The sequence below is a fragment of the Marmota monax genome, unplaced genomic scaffold (assembly GCF_021218885.2).
Source record: "Marmota monax isolate L192 unplaced genomic scaffold, Marmota_monax_Labrador192_F-V1.1 WCK01_AAM20220418_F8-fsc00027, whole genome shotgun sequence".
Lineage (NCBI taxonomy): Eukaryota > Metazoa > Chordata > Mammalia > Rodentia > Sciuridae > Marmota > Marmota monax.
The window spans coordinates 5,932,541-5,950,115 of NW_026694617.1; the positions used below are offsets into that span (position 1 = coordinate 5,932,541).

The 17,575-nt window shown below is 41.1% G+C and overlaps 1 protein-coding gene across 2 annotated transcripts in view; it reads left to right on the forward strand.

The window, feature by feature from the left end:
* The first annotated feature begins 612 nt into the window (after positions 1-612).
* The window catches only part of Met (MET proto-oncogene, receptor tyrosine kinase), a 109,661-nt gene continuing 92,698 nt past the window's right edge, over positions 613-17,575 (forward strand). The window contains exon 1 of one of the 2 annotated variants that reach the window (XM_058572120.1): positions 613-632. The gene's annotated coding sequence lies outside the window, so the exon portion shown is untranslated. Of the gene's footprint in view, positions 633-1,214; positions 1,431-17,575 lie in introns of those variants that run through there. The other variant, XM_046422393.2, reaches the window with a different exon arrangement.

A 17,575-nucleotide genomic window follows, 5' to 3' on the forward strand; every position in this document is an offset into this window, starting at 1 on the left:
AATGCCAATTTTTACATGTAAAATACAAAAATGTATCTTAACAAACGAATCCTAATTCAATTCACTAAGGTTCCAAAACCCTTTAAAAAGAGAAAGCTGTACCAAGAAGTGAGAAGAGGGGAGGGAGGGGGAAAGTGCTGGGGAGTGATATTGGCCAAATTATATTACTATATTGTGTGCACCTACGAATATGGAACGACAGATCCCATCAATATGTACAATTATAGTGCACCATTTTTTTAAAGGTGGGAAAAAAAAAAACATGCAGACTGCCAAAAACTGAGAAAGAGAGAAAGAAAGACCTGAGACTTCAACGTTTAAGAATTAAACTTTTGTTCGGTTTTGTTTGCTTACTGCTATTTCCTTAATTATTCAGTCGGCCTGTTTTTGGCTACAGGGGGCAAAAAGTTAAACTGAACCCTTTCGGAGGTTAAACTCCTCTGTTGTTCTTCCTTCCAGAAATCCGAGTTATTCTATTAGAGGATAACGGTTGCATAACGCAATCTTTGGGACAACCGTCCATCCACTCCTACCACTGTCTCCGACAAAGAATTCCTTGTTTCGGTGGTGCCCAAACCTGTCTGCATACAGGCGTGTGCCCGGCGGCTAGTGGAGGAGTGGGAGAAGCCGAGGTCAGCGCCTAGGGATCTTCCCACTGGCAACGCGCTGGGGTGCGCGGAAGGTGCGGGCCGTGCGCTCTGCGCTCCGCGAGTTGACACCGGGCGCCCGAGCACCAGGAGGGGGAGACTTGGTCCCGCTTATCCCCCGCTGTGCTAACTTCAGACTGCCTTAGCTGAGGGCGGAGAGAGCGCACAGCCAGGGCAAGAAAACTTCTCCACCTACAAAGTTTCACCTTGCCGTGGGCGGGGGAGGGGCGGGAGGAAACGCGACCCCCGCGGGGCCAGGCGCGGCGAGTGGGCGGCAGGAAGGGCGGGGGCCGGTTTCCCCCTCTGGGTGGTGCCAGTCCCCACCTCGGCGGTCCTCCGACCCGCCGACGAGGCGGACGAATTGCAAGCGAGACAAACAGACAGACACGTGCTAGGTCGCACGCGCGGGCGGGCGGACGGGAGAGCTCCTGGGTCCCGTCACCTCGCGGTGCCTCCCGCCTGGACGCGCCCGGGCCGCTGCGGGCCGCGCGCGCCGATGCCCGGCTGAGTCACCGCCGGGCAGCGCGCGGCTGCCTAGGGGCGGAGGCAGCGCGGCCGACGGGCGGGCGGGGCGCTAGGGCTCGGCCCGGCCGCAGGTGACCCAGAGGCCCTCGCCGCCCGCAACGCTCCGAGAGCTTTGTGACCAGATGCGGAGCCGGGTGGAGGGCGCGAGCCAGATGCGGGGCGACAGCTGACCCGCTGCGAGGAGGCGGGGAGGCGCGGAGCGCGCGGGTGGTCCCTACGCCGCTGACTTCTCCTCTGCCGGTTCCTGGGCACTTCAAGGTAAAAAACTACAGCCCCCCTCAGATCCCGCACCCCACCTCTTTTCTGCTTTCTTTTGTTCCCCTAAGAGACCTGACTGCTGTTCCAGAGGATGTAGGAGAGACTTTAGGGGCTTCGGAAACAGAAGGGATGTAGACAGAGGGAGGTGGGAACTAGAATTGGACTTGTCGCTTTCAGGGGTTGTTTCTGGTCACCTGTGTGACTTGGGCGGGAGAGAGGCCGCTGGGGCCATAGGCGCTGAATGACTGTTATGGCCCAGCAAGTTTCAAGGCTGTGATCTGACTCAGCCCTCACAGAAGGGATCCGGTCACCCTGTCCAGGGTGATGCAGCTGGCAAGGTTTGAGCCAAGCCATTTCCTTGTTCCCAGCTCTGATTTATCTGTATTATGTGAGGGTCTTTCCAAGGGGCAGGTGTTTCGGGGACGGTGAGAATTCTTCATTTCTGGCAAACACACAGGGCTTGTGATCCATCGTTTTCAATCATACCTTACCTCTTAAGTGAAATAGATTAGAACCAGAGGTCCCTGTTTCGACTGGTGCTGGTGTTGACCCAATACAGAAAGCACCCATAAAAAGTACAATGCAGAATTTACTCCAAAGTATGGTGGTTTCCCGTTTCATATCTCTTATGTTTTAAAAAGAGCCATTTGCTATTTGGCAGTTGGAAAGGGTTCCTGGGGCTCACGCATGAATAGTTGCCTAGTGGATTTTCCCTTATCACAGTTTTATGTTCAAAGGAGCTCTTGAGCAGAATGAAATATTGTCAACTCTCTTAGGCAAAATAATCAGGATACTTTAATTGCCAAGTTAAGATGGCCCGTGAATATGAGAGGATTGGAAAAGCGGATGCAGGAGGGAATATAGACTGAATTTTAAGAAGACTGTTCACATTTTGTAGCATTGGGTGGAGATTTATTCTGTGGTTTCCATCAGCCAGACACATGCACATTGCCATGCAAATGAATTCAGAAAAACATTATTTTCCTTTACAGCTAAACTATTATAGCTGACTAATGAATTTTTGCTGCATGAAGATGATCTGAAAATGATGTACATCATGATTCTCTTTGCTACTGGGACATAAATTGTGCTTTTATGTGAACAGTGTAAGTGATGCTGGGATTATTTGCAGGTATATAGCTTTCCTTTCCAGCTAGAAGCTTCTTGGGCTTTGTTTGCAACCCGTCAAAATCCATAAAGGAACAATGATGAGGTGCTTTAGTCTCTTGTGGCAAGTCTTTTACTTTTTGAACTGATGAATGACACAGGTAATATTTACATCATTTGTAAGAAATTTTTGTAGTACTAAAAAACGTGTCTGATGGCCTATAAAATATACTGGTAGTTTAAAATTTGTGTTCAGTTTTCAAACTTAACAGAGCATAAGCCAATAGCTATTAACTTAAACATATCTTGTTTTGAGTAAGATGGGATTTATGACAGATAGAAGACCGTCTGTTGCCTACTCCTTTTTCAAAGATGCTTTGTTCTTGATCATTTGCAATACGGATTTATATTTGATGCTTTCAGAATTAGAGGATGAGGTTTATCTGAATGATAAAAATGTACCAGATGAACCATGACCAATCACTGTGAAAGCTCAAAACTAATATTTTCACTACTTTTAAACCTACAATCAGAGAAAAATAACATTTTTCTAAGTAGAGGAAATTCCTATAATTTATTAATTCATTTTAAGACCTTATAAGCATATACCCTACAGTAATCTTGAATTTTCTTCTTAATGAGGGCTTGATTTCTTGATACATTTTAAGAATCAACTGTTGTAGCTGTTGTCAGAAACAAATAGTTCAAAATAGAATTGGTCTAGTTTTTCTTTTGCCAATCTGTATAATAGCCCCAAGTGAACTTTTCTTCTCAAATATGGTTATTTTAAAGTGAATAACTCTGAAGGACACTTTCCTCTCAGGACACCCACTTTGTCTAGTGGCTGCATCAAAGCAATTTTAAGGTAGCACACACATTCAGATCGCCTCCCATCTCTCTGCTCCTTCCTTCTCGTCCTCTTCTCTTTTCTTGGTCACAACCCTTTCCAAACCCTCTGTGTCCACATTTCTCCATTCCAGTTTCCTGGTTTCTTCTTTACTGTCATTACATTTAGTGATTCTCATCAGAGCCATCTATGCTTTCTTTTCCCCGTCCCTGAGATTTCCCTTGGTTTACTATGTTTGTTCATGGGACGCCTAGTTTTCTTATTGTGCTTGCTTAGGGGGAGAAAATACATGCAGAAACTTAAATGCCAGGGAATTTGTTTCTTTTTCTTGGCTGATGTATGTTGGAACTCATGTATTTGACACCAAGCCCTCAGGGCAGAGTTTTCTGCATAGGCTTTTCTCAGTGCAAAATAAATAGTCAGCTCTTAGTAATAAATGATAGGTACGCTGACTAATGTCAATTCAGGATTACTTTGATTCTCTGTTCTTAACAGACACCGAGTTGCTGCCAGGCCTACATTTGCCTCACCAAAAATAACTGAACTTTACTTTGAGTATCATATGTGCTGGGTACTAGGAGTATTTTTTTTTTAAAGGAAATAATGAATGATCTGCCCATCTGCCCTTGAAGGGTTTACAATCTAGTTATGCAGACAGGCATCACATACATAAAATGGAGTGCAAATCCATATAATCTTTAAGGGGACATTATATGAGAAAGACAGTAAGAATATTCCCATTTGCTACTAAGTAACAGAATTTTTTAAAAATCAAAAGATTTGAGTCTAGGCTTGGGATTGTGGCTCAGCAGTAGAATGCTTGCCTAGCATGTGCGAGGCCTTGGGTTCAATCCTCAGCATCACATAAAAATAAATAAATAAAACAAGGATGTTGTGTCCAACTACAACTAAAAAATAAATTTTTTTTTAAAAAGATTCGAGTTTAAAGACTTTAAATTTTTCAAGCAGCTTCTTCATGTATCATCTTTCTGATACTGGGAGCTGGGTATGACTGATATTAATAGCTTAATAGTCCCATATAATAGTCAAGGAAACTGAACTTGAGCCCAACCCCATCCTCTCAATAGCACCACATACCCAAGTCATCAAGCCAGGCTCACTCTTGGAGAAATTTTTCCAACGAGCTTATCGGATGGAATCTGTAAGTTAGTGATAGATGATGAATCTAACATTTCCTGAAGTTTTTCTCATCTCCTCCCTCTCTATCTCTATTTCTCCTTTTCTCTTTTTGTAGTCGGACATACCAAGTAAAGGCCTCATTCATATGTGTGGGGTGTTCTCCTGTTATCAGATTAAAAGCTGTGAGTAATTTTGTAATCTGCACTTTCATCAGAGAGCTCATTCTCAGATATCTCTTCAGCTGTGTTAAACAGTTTAAAATATTCCCCTTGGGTTTTGTTTCAATAAAAACATCCAGTAAAATCTGACTACTTTTGCTTTTCAAGGGAAAAAATGAAGAAAGTGTTTTTATAAGCTGTAAAATATAATTGAGAGAAAAATCACACATGTGGCATTATAGCAGGAGGTGTGAGCACTGTGAAATGGGGAACAGTTAACTTTGCAATCACACACAAAGGCATATGCATTTCTTCCTGTGATTGTGTAAGCATGTGCAAGTGTGTTTATGCAGGTTACTCTTGTTGATTTTAAAATCTGTGATAAATTATGTAGCTATAGGCCTCCCAGAAATCATCTAAAGACTCTGGGCCATATACATTATATAATGGGTGATAGAACTTTAAAATGTTCCTTGTAATATAATGAAGGAAATGTGGTTAGAGAATTACCAGTTCTAATGAGAGTCAGGTTCTTATACTCTGAAAATGTGATTGAGGATTTAAGTCATGCAGAATGATTTGTTGAGCACCTACTAGGCTTAGTTCTAGATATCGGTGTTTTAGTAGAGAATAAAGCAGAAAAACAACTTCTGACCTCATGATGCTCTCTTCTGTTGAGGCAAGCGAGCAATAAACATGCAAGTCAAATGTGTTACATGTTAGGTAGTGATAAGAGCTGCATGGCAGAATAAAGTGGTGAAGGAGAATAGACACCATCAAAGCTTAAGAGGGGGTAGGGTGGTGATAGAAAAATTCAGTATCGAGGTCAGGGAAGGCCTCACATCAAAGGTTTGAGCTAGAACCTATGGAGATGGAGGTGAGTCATGTAAATATTGGGAGCACTCCTCAAGAGTTCCCTTCTCATCTTGTTTTTTTTTTTTTTTCCTGGAATCATGCAGTGAACAGCTTGCACAGCTGTTCACAGAGTCTCTGGTTTTAGGAGCCGGGGAATCTGGACAATGTCCACCACAGTTACAGTTTCAAAGATGAAAATAGAGGGGCGACCCATACCTCTTGGTTTATGAGGTATGGAAAGAAATGTACAGCATTTCTCTACATTCCCCTGAGCCATGTTCCATCAGAGATATTGGTCCATTTGGACCTCCTTATTTTCTATACTGTGAGCCCAGTCCACGGCCTTGGTTGCTGATCCCTTCCAAAGTATGAACCTAGAGACAGGAAAGGAGGCGATTGCTGATGTTGTGCAGCCTCTGTGCTGTGTGCTTCTCTTTTCCTTCTCTTCTCTTGCCTTTCCAGTGTTAAGGAACCACGTTTGATTTTCTTCCTCCTTTCCTCCTCCCTCTGTTCTGACCTATGTCCTGAATGAAGATTTGGAAATAGGTAACTTAAACGAGCAAAACTAACCATTTCACTAGGAGCTAGTTATTGCTTGGAAAACGCCTTACCTGAGGGGACAGTCACCATTTGGCATCATGAGAGTCACCTTAAGGCTCAGGATGAGAGGCCCAGGCCCAAGCGGTACTTGGCATCTTTCAAATTTTCAAAAGAAGCTAAACATCTCCCAGTTTTAAAATGTTGATTCAGTGTCTTTAAAACACTGTAAGGCCTAAAGAGACAAAAAGTCTGCAGGCCATATTTGGCTCCTGGGGGTTCCAGGCACACACTCTGGTTCCTCACTATGTCTGCCAAGTTGTCCCCTGTGGAACCTTTGGGTCCTGTAGGATTCCGCATGGGGCACAGCCAGAGCCCCATAACCACTTCTGAAAAATATTTTATTTTTTATAATTCTCAAAATTTTACCTTGTAAATCAAGCAATTCAAAAAAGAAAAAAATATTTTATAATTGATCACCTATTGTTACATACTTATTTTCTCAACTTATCAACCCACATATTGTTCATCAAGTAGGTGTATTTCTAAAGTAAAGAATAGTCTAGTTGTTTTATTCTTAAACTGAAATAGTCATTCTCTGAAATCTGAATCCATCCTAACTTTATATATGAACTTAATTCCCAAGTTCTCTCATTCAGGATAAAACCTCGCATTGGAATATTGGCTTTTTTTTTTTTTTAATCTGACAGAACTTCGCCTGTTGTTATTTCTCTGCCATTGAAATTCAAAACTTGCACCGCCTTGCTGATTTTGTGTGCCCTTTAAAAGCAATCAGATCAGTGTTGCAATCTATTTTTCCAAAGGAATAAAAGCTCACAGGTTATGCACTAACTTGTTTCTTTAGTCCTAAAAAACTCGGTGAAATGCCTGGGCTAGCTGCCTTTGGAAGGCCATTGTGTTAGAAAGGAAGATTATGTACCGTATTTCTTCCTACTATTTTAAATGCAAATATAATAATGTCATGAAATGGTGCACAAACTAAGATCAGTGCCCTTTTCCTGTTTTGAAATGATCTTATGTTCCCCAGTAGTTGGAAATCTGAGACGGTACCTAGAATCTCAGGTCCAATTTTGAAGTTGAATGTAAAAGAAAGAAAGAAAAGAAACATTGGTATTGAGATCTTTCTTGCTCATCACATATCCTCAGAAAACCTCTCCTGATCAAAAGTGTGTTGTTTTCATGTGACATGTGAGTTGACAGAATTTGGCAATTTCTTATGGCTTATCGGAGGTGGGGGGAAGGGATTATCCAAATTGTTGGATAAGACCAAGGACGATTTTTTTTTTAATTTTTTATTGTTGGCTGTTCAAAACATTACATAGTTCTTGATATATCATATTTCACACTTTGATTCAATTGGGTTATGAGCTCCCATTTTTACCCCATATACAGATTGCAGAATCACATCAGTTACTTTAATATCTTATTGAAAATATCCAGAAGAACATTTAAAGCTGGAAAATTTTAACATATGATAGTAGTCTTTACAAATCTGAGAGAGAGGTGGAGTAAATTTGTTTAACAGAGGTAGGTCAAGTCCTTTGGGGCCAATTCATGTGGGAGAGAAAAAGCCAACCAAGTTTTGGGTCCAAAAGCAACTCAAACTCACTTTAAAAATTAGAAACAAAAAAATGAGTGTTGGCTTTGCTTGGGACCAGTGCATTTTCCTTCTTGAAGTTTTAAACCTAGGGGTCTTTTAAGGGAAATTTAATCCATGTGTTTTTGATTCACTAAATCTTAAGCCATTATCCATAAACTGTGTGTCCCTCTGAGCTCTTTGATGTCTCAGAAATCTTTGAAACCATGTAAGGCCCCCTTTTTTTTTGTTTCAGAAAAAAAATAGGAAGTTGGTTTTGCTAAGGGTCAGTAAACAGCATCTTTAAAAATCCATGTTAGGTATAAAATCCTGCAACCATGACAGCATGGATGTTTGAATGAATACTAATGCATTTTTGATGTGATGTGAAAAAATATAAGTACCCTTAAAGACTGTGTACTCTGGTATTCAGTCAGAATCCTTACTAACCCCAAGGAAATGATTTGGACACACCTCCTCTTTCTATTGCAATATAAAGCCCAAATATTTATATATTTTTTTCTTGGCACGTAGTAGGTACGCAGTAAATATTTTGTTGGGTGTTAAATGAATGACTTTTTCTTCTGCCTAGAACCTTCCAGCTAATGTCAATCTCTCTATTCGATATCAATACCCATCTGTCATGTCTTGGAACGAGACATTGTGAGTCGGTGACCTGTTTCAACAAATTTTAAAAATAAGCCATCTAACTAAATATATGACATTTATTGAAATTCATTTTGTACCATGAAGCAACTGCCTTGCAAAGAGTGCTGAAAATAGGAAGGAATTTCTAGGCTAATTTGATTAAATATTCAGCTGTTACCATATGCTTTCTGAAAATTGATTTTTCCTCTTTTGCTATTCCTGTCATCCTTCCTCCCACCTTGACATGCTTACTGATTGAAAGCTATGCACAGAAAAGGGAAGGTCACTTGCATGCATGTTCAAGCAGGCTCAGAAAACGTAATGCTGTAATCATAAGTTGCCATAATACAGCAGGGAGGAGAGAGGGGTATTCAACCATAATAAAGGTGTTGCGTTTTGCTCCAAATTGCATGGATGACACATCTTTGAACTCTATTGTACAGAGGAAAACACCTTCTTACGGTTGTCAGATTTCCTGTTAGTAAGTGTGTATTTTCTGGTAACTGGGCTTCCCTGGTGGACTGAGCAAAAACAGGTAGCTTTGAGAGCAGTTGAAATGCAGATGATCAGAGTGCAGGGCTGCTTGGGACTGAAACATGGGTATTGAGATCTTTCTTGCTCATCATATATCTTCAGAAAACCTTTCCTGATCAAAAGTGTGTTGTTTTTGTGTGACATGTGAGTTGACAGAATTTGGCAGTTTCTTATGGTTTGTATGAGGTGGGGGGAAGGGTAGATTACATCGTTATGGTCTTTAAGCAGACTTCCTTCGTTGACCCTGAAGGTTTATGCAATACATACATCATCATTAAAGCTTGTTCTGACATTTCATTACACATGGAACTATATAAGGGAGTAACTTATTTGTGCAGTGTAGACATCTTAATTTTTATTTCTATGGTTGGCTGAAACTACCAGTAATAATCATGTATCAATGTGTACACATTCACATTTAGAAGATTTTTTAAAATCCAATTAAAAGATCTCATGCCTCAATAAATGAACAAATACCTCTTTATTTGTACATTTGGGAAGAGGTATTTCAATTTTCAGAACATTTTTCATAATTACTCTCATACCACAGATATTAAAAATAGATGATAAAGGAGAGGACCTGGAGGTTTTGATGAGGTATTGGGTTGATGACATAAAGGGTTAATAGTGGGTGAAGACATGAAGGGTCAAGGGCATGGGTACATTCTAAGTCATGAGTAGTGTTGCAAGTGAACCAGACGGCCTGTCTTCTAAATGGGAAAGAGACAGGTTAAAATGGGAAATAAGGAGAAACTCACAGAAAAATGATAGGGCACATGGTAAGCAAAGTCTAAGCTTGCTCTCTACTTCTGTCTTATGTGGCTGGATTCTGGGAGAAGATACACTGTCATCTATTCTGTGGTTTGTTTTCCCCCAAATTCATGAGTAGTGTACTTGGTCCCAGGGTGGTGGTATTGGGAAACAGTGGTGCACCATTAAGAGGTGGGTTGTAGTAGGAGGTCCATATGATACGGAATCATGCCCTCAGAAGGGATTGTGGGACTCCAGGGTCTCAGGCTCCTGGCTTCTTGTGTGAGCACTTACTGTGACACAATTCACCATGAGGTCTTGCCAGAAGTGAGACAGTGCAGGCACCCTGCCCTTGAACCCAAAACTGTGAGCTAAGTCAACCTTTCTCTATGAAGTTAGCCGCTTCTGGTATTTCATTATAGTAGCACAAAGCTGATTAATTTGGTCTTTTCAGTCCTAAATCAGACCTTGTAGTGTGTCCTACCCCTTAGCTACTAGTAAGAATAGCATGAGTACAAACAGAAGCATAAACAGCTGACTGTCAGTGGCGTATCCCAAGTACTCTATTATCTACTTTCACAGACTCCATATAAAATTACATCTTTAATATAAGGAAGTCATAATATTAAAAGAAAAATCAACAAGTTTATAAATGTTTTACATCATTTTCATGACTGAAATCTTTTTGGTATATTTCCTCATTATGATGTATTAATTACTGCAGGGATCAAAACTTATGACCCATAAACATCATATCTATAATCAGTTTCCATTGTAATATCACCTGCTGGGGATGTGAATTAACGTTCCTTGAAGATATTATCTTGAAGCCATTTCTTTGGGCTTTGACTATACAAAGTTCAAGCCAAAGCGTATATAGGAATTACATATTCTAAACGCAGATGCAGATGGTTATCTAAAGTCTGAAGGAAAGCTCATATCAGGGTCTGCCTTCTCTCACTGACTTTTTAAAGCCCCCTTAGGTGAGCAGCTGTCAGCTAACTGTGGCTTCACATTCAGGAAGAATTCCTCCCATTGCAGCCAGAGACTACTGTCCAGAGAGAGCCCACGGGCTAACCACTATCTAGTTAGGACCACAAACAAATAAAATCCATTTTGGACCTGGGTGAACCTTTGAGCTTAAAATATTACCTGAGCTATTATTGTTGTCTTTAAATGAGCATCAAATAGTACAACTTTAAAGTTTTCTTGAATGACATAAAGAAGCAGCCAAAGCAGAGATTGTTGACAGAAAAAAAAAAAAAAGTTTCTTCCTAACAGAAATGAATATGCATTTTGGACTTTTCAAAAATTCTCTTTCCATCTTGTCAAAATTAAGAGACTTCTAAATTTTATTTTAGTCTCATTAACACATTACTTGGATTGTTCATTGAAATCTGTACGTCAAGGCCCAATGATTTTAGATCTTCTTCTGGTCTTCAAAGAGCTTACAAAAAAAAAAAAAGTTCTTTAAATCACCAGAAAAGTGCAGATAAAACTCCAGACAGTTTCATTAATGACAATGAAAGGTGACAGCCCTGGAATCTATGTCATAAGTTGATTAATTACTTTCCAAATGTTATTAAAGATTCTAAATGAATAACTAGACTGGTATTCAGGACAAAGGCTCTCCCACAATTCCTAAATGGGGTTTTAATTTTCAGAGATAAATGATCATTATATCTAATTCATTTCTTAAACATCTTTAGACTGTTGGCATTATTGAGAGAAGAGTATCTGTTTCAATATATTTTCTTTTCCTTGAAGTTGTTCCTTTCAGATTTCAATAAAGCTGGTTTTGAAATAAAAATAATCAAATGCTGGCATTTCCTGTTAATAAAGGCCCATAGATCTGATGAATTATGTAAACATTACAAGGAATTTACTACCTAGATCATAACCGTATAACCATTTAGTACCTAAGACTTAGCTGACTGTGTACACACATAATGGGAATGGCACTGTGCATTCAGATAAGGATTGTTTAAGCCAATTTTTGTTCCTGTTTTAGTTACTTGAACCAATCCACTGCATTCACTTCTCTTACTAGCAAATCGGGTTTCTTGTGTCTAGTCCCATTTTCCCCCAGACTCACTGTAGTGATGGCAGACACTCACCATTTTCCAAAGCTCATGGATGTCTTTGGCTCCCTTTATTTGCAGTAAGATCTCCTCTCGTATTTAGAGAGTAACAGAAGCTCACATGGTTTCCGTGTCACCCATTATTACCTCCTTGCTTCCATCTTAAAGATTGAAATGGGCTTTTCAACCTGTTGCCCTGGTTCCGTTTTCCCCCACATCTTTGGTCACTTTGCTCCATCTATCCAGCCCTCTCTGTGTACCCTTCCCAGCTTTCAAGATTCCTTCACCTTTCATTATTCATTAGCTCTTTTACTCAATTTGCTGCTGCTTCAAGAAACAAATAAAACACAAATGTAAGGCAAGCAGTCACTCGCATTTCTCTTTATCCTTTTAAAAAAAATCTTGAAAATAAATTTCTAACCTATTTTCTCTACTTTCATTATTCCCATTCATTCCTTAACTCGTTTAACTCAAGCAGACTCTTTCATGCATCCAAGAAAGCCTCCTCACTAATCCCCAGTATCCTCCACATTGCTAAATCTAATGGACATTGGTTTTTGTCTCACTTGACTCTTCTGTGGAATACACTGTATTTACACACTATATATCTTAGTCCTCCCTTCCTTAAAGTTCTTTAGTTTTGGGGGGGGAAAAATTCAAACTTTTCCTCTTACTGCTCTATATTTAAATGTTTATTTCTGTCTTTTAGAATAAAGTTTGACTCTCCCTTATCTGAAATACTTGGGACCAGAAATGTTTCATATTTCTGGGTTTTTTCCAGATTTTTGAAATATTTGCATAGACTTTACCGATTGAACATCCCCAATCCCCAGATCCAAAATGCTCTGAAATTCAGAACTTTTGAGCATTTCAGCATTCAAAAGATTTCAAATTTTGGAGGATTTTGGATTTTGGATTCTCATTTGAGGGATGCTCAACTTGTATTAATTCAGATTCTAATCTTCTTGAGATTCCATCTGAATTCTTCCTTTCCACTCATTGAACATACCCTGGTTTGTCTCTCTTACTTCAATGACTTCAAATACACTAATGGACCTGTGGATCCCACATTGCTGTTTTTGCTTCCTCTTTTTCATAGACCACCATCGGTAGGTTGTTATTTACTTTATAGACACTGCTACTTAAATAACTAAAACAGATACCTCAGAGTTATTAACTAAACTAATTACTTTTTGTCTCCAAGCTCTCCACTTCCTATTTTCCTTACCTTTGTTTATGATACCCTATACAGACATTTTTGAGCCTTCCTCAACATCTCAGTCTCTCCTATGGTCCAAATCCATGTTGAATCATTGACACATACATTTTTTTTCCTCTCTAATGTCTTTCTAATCTAGTCTTCTTTTTCAATTTATATTGCCAAAATTTTTGTTCAAGATCATTCTTTCACATGTGAATTCATTCTGTTACCTCTTCATTTGACAAATGCTTACCAAGTGCCATGTAATGGCAGTAACATGGGGGCTAAAACTGGAGCTCGTGGTCTAGTAGGAGACAGATAAATAAATTACAGCAAGACAGGCTAGATCAGGGGAAGGCAGATGTGATATATAAGCACATGAGAGTGTTCTCATTCCCATACTAGAAGATGAGAATAGATCAGAGAAGGCTTCCGAGAAGAAGTGCTACCTAAGGTGAAACTTGAAAGAGACGGAGGGTTATCCAGGTAAAATTGAAGACAAAAGTGTTCCATAACAATTGATCCCCATGTGTTGACATCTAGAGTATGAGAGCATGTGTCTTTCTTCAAGAACTGGAAGAGGGCAGGGTGACTAGTAGGGCAATGGTAAGAGGTAAGATTGGAGAGTCAGACAGAAGCTGAGTCATGCGTGACTTTTCAGCTCTGCTCAGGAATTGACCTTTTGTTTTGTAGAGAAAGACATATATTGTCAATTTAGAAAAATATCTCTTGTACATTGGGGAACAGATTATCAAGGCAAGAGTAGAGAAGGAAGACCAGTTAAGTTGTTGACAGAAGTGACACTGCCTTGAATGTTGAAAAGGGAAGAAAATGGACAGATCTCAAACACCTGGAATGGGAGTCATGGAAGATATCCTGGGAATTTGAGAAATGTTAAGCATTGCAGGAGTTGGCTTTTTGTCACTGTAGCCAAAATACCTAACATGAAGAACTTAAAGGAAAAGATTTACTTTGGCTTATGGTTGTCGAAGATTCGGTCCATGGTTGATTATCACCATTACTCTGGGACTGAGGTGAGGCAGAATATCATGGCAGAAGGAGGTGGCAGAGGAAAGCTGATTAGTTCATAACAGCCACTGGTAAGCAGAGAGAAATAGAGAGAGAAAGGGCCTGGAGAGAAGATAAACCCTTTTTAGGCGTGACCCCAGTGGCTTTCCTCCAACTAGTTCTGCCTTCCAGTAGTTCATTCAGCCATCAGTGGATTAATCTACCTGGGAGGTCAGAGTTCTCATGATGCAATCACTTCGCCAAAATCCCAGCTCTGAACACATGAAACTTTGGAGGACATTCCAGATTCAAACCGCAACAGGCACTGAGGTAGGATACGAGTAGAAGAGCAGGTTTCACAATTGTAGACAGAGCTGTCACAAGGATATCCAGTGGCTCCTTCTTTGTCTCATCCTCTTCTTCTCAGTCTGATAGCTTTGGTGGCCCCAGAACTGAGTTCTCATCTTTCATTCTCCACACTCTTTTCTCTGGTGGCCTCATCCAGTCACAGGACTTTTCATCATCTATATGTTGACAGTTTTTTTAATTTAAATCACTAGACCAGGTATTCTTCAAGACACGGAACCAGAAAGGTTCCCACTCCCTGCCAGCATCTCCACCTGGCTACTAAAACAGCATCTCAACAGTAAAGAAAATCAAACTGGTCTCAGCCCATCATACCCTTGGTTTTCTCAATGCCTACTCATTGCTTCATCCACCAGCTTCTCCATGCCAATAACTGGCAAAGTCATTCTTCCTGTTATGAAATCCAAAATCTTTGGAGTATTCTTGTTTCCTTCCCACTCCCCCGCCGCCACTCCTTGTATCCAAGTCATCAGAAAATCCTATTAGCTCTGTCTTCAAAATATAATCAGAAGTCAGCCAGTACTCATCAATCACCGCTCCCTTGTCTCAGGCCATGACCACTGCTCACCTGGGCTGCCTTAGAAGTCTGCCAGCTGGCCTCATTATTTCCACACTGCCACCAGCAGTCTATCTCACACATGGCCAAGGTGATTCCATTCAAATAGTCTTTCCCTTCCTTAGTGCTCTGCATGGACTCCCCATTTTCTACAGTAAAAGCCTGAATCTCATAGTGGCTTATAGGGCCCTATATACTGTGATTCTTTGTCCTCTCTGATGTCACCTGTCAGTCACTATTAGGGTTTAGATATTAGGTGTCCCCCAAAAGCTCATGTGTGAGATGCAAGAAAGTTTAGAGGCGAACTGATTGGGTTATGAGAGCCTTAACCTAATCAGTTCATTAATCCCCTGGTAGTGATTAACTGGGTGGTAACTGTAGGCAGGTAGGGTGTGGCTGGAGGAGGTGGATCAATAGGGGCGCACCCTTTGGGTTTATATTTTGTCTGTGGTCAAGGGAGCTATTTCTCTCTCCCTCTCTCTTCCTCTCTCCCTCCCATCTCCCTCCCACACTCCTCGATCTCCTTTCTGGTTCCATGTCCTGGGTTGCTTTCCTTTGCTACACTCTCCTGCCATGATGTTCTGCTATACCGTGGGCCCAGAGTAATGGAGTCAGTCATCTGTGGACTGAGGCCTCTGAAACTGTGAGCCCAAAGTAAACTTTTCATCCTCTAATTATTTTTGTCAGGTGTTTTGGTCACAGCAGTTAAAAAGCTGACTCAAACAGTCACCAAGTTCCAGGTTGACTGTTCTCCAAGCCTCAGACAAACCAGGCTTGCTCCCATTTTCTTGCCTCTTCCCAGAAATATCTTCTCATATCTCCGATGGCTGAATCCTTCCCTCCCACAACACTTTTCTCAGAAGCCACCTTCCCAGTTTTAAACATTATAGACTGGTTCCCCTCTCCCTTCAGGCACTCCTGATTCCCCCAACTCTACTTTCGTTCCCCCATAAAGCTTATCAACTTCTAATCCACTACTATGCAATTGACTTATTTTTAATTACTTGTTGTCTGGATCCCCCTGTTAGCAAGTATGTTCCACAAGGAACAGATGTGTTCGTTTTGTTTAGTGATGTTTCCCAAACACCTGGCACATAGTAAGGCCTCAATAAATACTTACTGAATGTAATCTTAAGTAGCTTTTAGAGAGGGGATCAAAAATGGCAGATTAGAGGAAGGATGCACTTTCCGGGTGCTCTGTAGCTCATGAGTCAGGCTGCTAGTATACTGCTTCTCAGTGAGGTTGGCGACAAGGAACTCACTACTGGACAGTCAGGGAATTATAGAGACACAGAAATTTGTGTGCTTTGAACAAGGGACAAGAAAGAATATATTGGAAACTAGACTGGTGATAGAAGTGCTGCTGAAGAGATTTGTTTTACTCAGGCTTTTTTTGCTGCTGTGACTAAAAGACCTGAAAGAACAATTTTAGAGGAGAAAAAGTTTATTTGGGGCTTACTGTTTCAGAGGTCTCAGTCCATAGACAGCTGGCTCCATCCCTCAGGGCTTGAGGTGAGGCAGAAAATCATGGAGGAAGAATATGACAGAGGAAAGCAGCTCACAAAAGAGAAATTCCACTCACCAGATACAAAATATATGTCCCAAGGACATACCCCTGGTGCCCACCTCCTCCAGCCACACCCTACCTGCCTTCAGTTACCACTCAGTTAATCCCCATCAGGGGATTGTTGCATTGTCTCATATATGAGCTTTTGGGGAACACCTAATATCTAAACCATAACAAGATGGATTTCTGGACGCAGATGTAATATGAACACACAGATCCAGACATATTCATTTTGCTGTCTGTCTCCATCCTCATGCCTGGACAGATGCAATGATCTCTGGAGTGTCTTCTGGCCTGTAGTTCCTTCCCACCTCAATCCATGTACATTGTTACCCAAAGGGATATATATGCTGATTTCTGTCTCCTGCTTAAAACCTTCCAGTAACTCCCTCCATAGATAAAATACAGAGAGACACCCCCCCCCTCCCGCCGCAAACAGGATACATCTTTGATGTGGCCCCAGCCTAACCTTCCATTCCAGCTTCATCCACTGCCAACCCATCTCACACAGCCTCTATGTGAGTTTTAGCTCATAGGCACCCTTGCACATTGCGCACCCCCTCCATGTGCCTGTGTAAAGTTCTGCTCTGCCCAAAGGACCCATGCTGAGCCACTCCAATGCCCCTGCAGGGCTGAGCTCAAGCCATATCTCCTTTCTGAAATTCTCCTCCTACCCCTTCTCTATCTGCACACTTAGCTCTTCTTCCCTGTGTGCTCCTACACTGACATCCTCAGGACACCCTGGGAGGGTGGTGAGCCGGGGGTAGAGATTCACAGTCAATACCTAGATTCATTGGAAAAGTTATTTTTTTCTTTTTTTAATGACTTGCCCTTTCTTTGCCCTTCCTGTTTCTCTTTGAACCTCTGTTCCCAAGCACACATACACACAAACTGTCCTGTCCTGATTAATTTTTCCTTAAATTCATCAGTTGTGCCGGTCACAGTGGCATACAAATATAATATCAGTGGCTTGGCAGACTGAGACAGAAGGATCACAAATTCAAAGCCAACCTCAGCAACTTAACAAAAACCCTAAGCAATTTAATGGAATCCTGTCTCAAAAGGGGGCAGAGGAGTGGGGCAGCTGGGGATATGGTTCAGTGGTTAAGTGCCCCTGGGTTCAATCCCTGGTACCAAATTAAAAAAAAAAAATGATCAGTTATTCCAAATAAAAAATTGATCAGTTATTATAA